The sequence below is a fragment of the Vicugna pacos genome, chromosome 30, assembly GCF_048564905.1.
Source record: "Vicugna pacos chromosome 30, VicPac4, whole genome shotgun sequence".
In the NCBI taxonomy this organism is placed as follows: Eukaryota; Metazoa; Chordata; class Mammalia; order Artiodactyla; family Camelidae; genus Vicugna; species Vicugna pacos.
The window spans coordinates 17,461,652-17,467,651 of NC_133016.1; positions in this window are offsets into that span (position 1 = coordinate 17,461,652).

Consider the following 6,000-nt stretch of genomic DNA (forward strand, 5'->3'; position numbering starts at 1 on the left):
CCTTCTACTTAGGCACATAAGTTCCTCCAAGAAAGATGAGCCAACGACAGTTTCTGTTCTACCCAGTGCTTTAGGACGCTCCGCTGCTCTCTCCTGACATCCAAGCCTAGTTTCTTGATCTGACCCACCACACCCAACAACTTTCCCCATTTGGGTGGCTTTTTCCTCCACAGTGGTTCATTTGTTCACCTCATTCCCTGCAATATAACTTCTGTGACCACGGCTCCCTCATGCCCATCAAATGTATTTGTTAAGTGTCTAAGCCTGATTGTCAATTAAGTTTAAGTTACCTTTCAAGGAGACTTCTAGAACTTTACAAATAAGTGAACTAGATTCAGTAAGGGTTTGGGTTTGACTAACTCCATACATGAGCATTCCCCAGCCTCAGCTCTTATCCAGCTATTACACCTCGTAATCATTCACTGTGTACCATGCTTTTAACATATTCATGTTATAATGTCTTTGTACAAATTATCATTACAACAGAGATCTGCACCAATATTAATGATATGAGATGAAATTATTGTAGTAAAAATGGGAAAAGTGTCATTTCTACAAATTATTAGGCTAGAAATAAAAGGGCTTAAGGCTAGAGGTGAGTTTTTCATCTCCTTTTCTACTTAAAAGTCATGACGTTAGAATCAACCAGAGGCTTCAAGGTGTGAACAGCTGGCTGTACAGATGGTGTCAAAAAAAGGCTATGGTAGGGTTTTTTTTTTTTTCTTTTAGATCAAGACTTATGACACCAAAATGAAAAAACTCCTGGCAAAAAACAGTTTATCTCACAGGGCCTGAGAAGAATATGTTTTCTAGCAGACTTGTCAACATGATAGAGATTTCAGCTGAAACCTGAGAAAAGGGATGAAATGCCCATCTTGCTCTATAAAATGCTGCCCTTAAGAAGTTATCAGGTACAAAGTAGGGAAAAGAGAAACAATACAGGAGATGCCAAGTAATTCATAAAGGGAAATAACAGGGAAGAGAATCAAAGGGTAAATCTGACAACTTCAGAGCACCTATAGCAACGAGAGAAGTATGGGTAATAAACAAAACGAAGTCGAGACATTTAACCCAGTGAAGTTTATACAAGTTCATGAATGTCACTGGAACTTTGCAGAATTATTGGCAAATGACAGCTGAAGAAGAACATGTCCTATTTGAAGGGGGAAAAATATCTCACAAAGGGAAAGGAGCAGTTCTGCATTTCAAGAATGTCTAAACCTAAATGGGAGTTCGGAAAGTCGGGTGGAAATCATGCCATCAAGCATCTGGATGAAGAGGCAGGAACAGGCGAGGGATCGTACCAGAGCCAGCCAAAGACGGGCGACAACCATGGCGCGGTGGAAGTGAGGTCCCCATGGGCTTCAGGAGACACAACTCTCCCCTAACTAGCAACGTCTTCTTTCAGGAAGTTCAGCAGGTCACAGGGAGACTTTCCAGTCAGGATGAAGAAACAGAAGCACGAATAGAAGAATATACGATATACCCACGATAGAAAATCTGCCAAATCCTGTCATAAACCCTTATCCACTAACACTTTGACTAAATGTAAATAATGTTATCAGGGACTAGTCATAACGGGAAAAAAGAGGGGGTTCAGAGGCCAAAATCATGACAGGCATGTAGTGAAATGTGTATAGAGAAATGAAGAGTTTAAGAAGGGAAATAAAACTGCCTTCCTTGCTGCTCAATTTTGCCTGGAACGAGTCCTGGATCCCCTACAAAGGTGACCAAACCTGACTTTGGCCATCTACTTGGGGGTCAAATTACCAACTGTTCACGGTGTTGGACAAAATGGAAGCAAAAGATGCAACTTTAAAACATAGCTGTGTCCATGTCCTCTGTGTCTGTGTGTGCGTGAGAGATGCTGGGCTGCAGGTGCCGGGGAGGGGCAGCCGCAGGTACAGGAAAGCACCGCAGCCAGCCCGGTCCAGGCAACGCCAGCCAGCAGACCTTGGTTTTCAAGTTCAGTTTGACCGCTGAGCAAAGTCTGAGAGCTGGAGACTGAGAAAGCAGTATTTAAATTGTCTCACAAAATAAAAGGAATGTTCTTTCTTTATTTTAAACGTGGGGTCTTTAGAGGCTGTGCTGAATTTAGGAAGTCATTTTTCCTTCCCTATTGTGGATTTAGACTGCACAGTTCCTCAGAATTACTGTTTGGGGTGTTCTGGCTGTGTGTGGGTTTGTTTGTGTGTGTTGTCCAAAGGCTTCTCTCAAAAGACTAGGACTTGATCCACAAGTGATAAATGCTAGAAAGGGTGTGGAAAAAAGGGAACCCTCCTACACTGCTGGTGGGAATGCAATTTGGTGAAGCCACTGTAGAAAACAGTACAGAGATTCCTAAAAAAACTAAAAATAGACTTACCATATGACCCAATAATTCTACTCCCGGGCATATATCCGGACAAAACTCCAATTCGAAAAGATACATGCACCCAGTGTTCTTAGCAGCACTACTTACAATAGCCAAGATATGGAAGCACCCTAAATGTCCATCAGCAGGTGACTGGATAAAGAATATATACATACACATATGCACGATGGAATACTACTCAGCAATTAAAAAAAATGAAATAACGTCATTTGCAGCAACATGGATGGACCTAGAGATTATTATACTAAGCAAAATAAGTCAAAGACAAATATATGATATCACTTAAATGTGGAATCTAAAAAATGATACTAATAAACTCATTTACAAAAAAGAAAAAGACTCACATACATAGAAAACAAACTTAAGATTACTCAAGGGGAAAGCGTTGGGGAAAACAAATTAGGAGTTTGGGATGAGCAGATACAAACTACTACATACAAAATAGATAAATAAGGTCCTGCTGTAGAGCACAGGGAACTGTATCAAATAGCTTGTAATAACCTATGATGAAAAAGGACATAGATACAGATACTCATATAACTGACTCATGATATTATACACCAGAAACTAACACAACATTGTAAATCAATCATACTTCAATTAAAAAGAAAAAAAGACTAGAACTTGGGGCTGGAGATGGCAGAGAGAAGCAGCCACATATTGAACTCGCACTGGGAGAGGTATTTACCCAAAGGGCACTAGACCTCAAACTCCAAAGCTCACTGAAAGTCACTGACAGTCTCCCGACTACGTGACTATATCAGACTCCAGAAAATGTTCCATGATGAATTGCTGTCTCCATAGATCAGTGGAAGGAATGATGGAGCAAAGGACCAAATCTAAAGCATAGAAGGGCACTCCTGAAGGGAGTGAGATCAACACTGAAAGGTTTGAAGAAGGGGCTTTCACTCTGAGGAGAAATGACACCAGAAACTAAGGATATCCATGAAGAAGGACTGCCAGATTTAGGGGAAAAAAAAAAACAGGCTGCTCATTCAAATTTGGATTTCAGATAAGTAATATTTTTTTTTTAGTATATCTCATATCCCATGCAATATTTGGGACACAGTTATACTAAAACCTATTTTTCTTTTTCTGAAACTCAACCTTATTTCGGCATTCTGTATCTTATCTGGCAACCCTATCATGAGGAAACTCCTATTTTTCTCTTTTCTTTGACTTTGACAGCAGTCCTACACATGAGCCATCATCAGTTTCCCACCACCGTGTTTAATTTTCTCAAGGTGCGCCACGCTGTGGGTGAAGTGTAATGCACACAGGAGTTGTTTCTGGTGTCGCTGAGGACACGTGAAAGATCAAAGGTCAGATAGGATCCTTCCATTCTGGTCCCCCAGAGTACTTGCTCCACAAAGACAAACAAGCAGCTGGGTCTTGGCTCGGAGCAGGGACGAGGCTGCCCCTCGGTCTTTCCCGAGCCCACCCGCGGAGCGCCAGCCAGGGCGGAGCGCCGGCGCAGAGCGCGCAGCCTCACAGAGCAGCGGAGCTACCGGTGGCGCAGGCAGGGGGAGAGCGGCCCCCCGTCTGTCGGGCAGGAACACAACCCCTGACCGAGGTGCTGGGAGGGGGCACGACCCGCCCTCCTGCCTGGCCAGTCTGCAACATCTGACTGCCGCATCCGGAGGGGCAGTGAACCGCCCGCCCGCAGCAGAGGAGAGCTGCATCTGACCCCGCGTTAGGAGGAGGAGCGATCGGCTTGCCGACAGGTGCTGGGAGCAGCACAGAAGAGGGCGCCAACGGAGGGCCTATGAAAACAAGCTGAGCTTCCAAAACAGGACGAAGACAGAAGGACTTCACATTAAAAGCACACACACTCCAGGAGAACACCGACAACCCCCTTTTGTTTTTTTTTGTTTTTGTTTTTTGTTTTTTGTTTTTGTTTTTGTTTTTAATCTGTTTTTACCTGTTCTATTTTCAATTACTCTCTTAATTTTTACTTCTTAATTCATTTCTATTTCTCTTGGGTTTTGATGTCCTGTTATTGATTAGACACAGGCTTCAAACACATATATTCATCTCCCCACCCCCCTTTTTTTTTAAAGGTTTTAAAAGGACGTCTCCACCCGATTAATACTCTGCTTCAACCCGCTCTTCTATTATTCATTATACACTGTTTTCAAACCCTCTTTCTCCCTTCTTTTAAAAATCTCTCTTATTTTTTCTCTTTTTCTTTTTTTTCTTTTTTCTTTTTTTTCCGTAAGTTCTATTCCTAAATAGGCATTAGATAGATAAAATCCTTAAGATCCAAAATAGACAACTGATACTCCATACACCACAGTGCCAGAGAGGTATGAGCAAGATGAAGAAGCAGAGAAACCTTTTCCAATTAAAAGAACAAGAGGAATCCCCTGAAAGAAAGCTCAATGAAATAGACATCGATAGCCTACTAGATCAAGATTTCAAAAAAGGAGTGATCAAATTGCTGAAGGAATTAAAAGAGATAGTGCTTAGAGAAATAAAATATGTCAAAAATGAAATTGAAGCTATAAAGAAGAGCCAAGCAAAATGGGAAAACTCATTGACAGAGATGAGGAATGATCTAACAGCGGTGCAAAGCCGACTAGTTAATGCAGAGGAACGAATTAGTGATCTAGAAGACAGGGCAACAGAAAGCACCCATTCAGAAGAACTACAAGATAAGCAAATAAAAAATAATGATAATAGCATAAGGGACCTATGGGATAATATAAAGCGTCCCAATCTTCGCATAATAGGGGTCCCAGAAGGGGAAGGAGGATCAAAGGGGATTGAAAAGGTTTTTGAAGAAATCATGACTGAAAACTTCCCAAACTTAAAGAAGGAATCAGATATACAAGTACAGGAAGCTCAGAGGGTCCCAAACAGGAAGAACCCAAATAGACCCACACCAAGACATATCATAATCAAGATGGCCAGAGTCAAGGATAAAGAAATGATTCTAAAGGCAGCAAGAGAAAAGCAAAGAGTGAACTACAAGGGAACCCCCATAAGGCTATCAGCTGATTTCTCTACACAAACACTACAGGCCAGAAGGGAGTGGCAAGATATATTCAAAGCCCTGAATGAAAAAAAGATGCAGCCTAGGATACTTTATCCAGCAAGGCTATCCTTTAGGATAGAAGGAGAAATAAAGAGTTTCACACACAAAAAAAAACTGCAGGAGTTTAGCAACACTAAACCCATGCTAAAAGAAATACTGAAAGGGCTATTCTAAATAGAAAAGCAGCAGGATGCTACAGAAATGAGAAACGTACAACTGGAAAGGTGATAACTCATGAATTACAAATAAAGAAAACACGAAATTATAAAAGAAGATATACAAATCACTGAGAGTGGGAGAGGGAAGCAGGGAAATACAGAATTTTTTTTTCTTTCTTTTTAAAATTTTTTTAACAGTAGGATGGGTTTGAGATCATGTTATTATCAGTTTAATAAAAACGGGTATAGGTTAATAGATTTACAAAAAAGGGTAACCACAAGTCAAAAATTTACAAGGGAGTCACAAAAATTAAATAAAATCCATGATAATACAAAGGAAAATTACCAAACCACAAAAGGAAGAAGAAAGGAACAAAGAGGATATACCAATTCAACTGCAAAGATAAGTTCAAAATGGCAATAAACACACA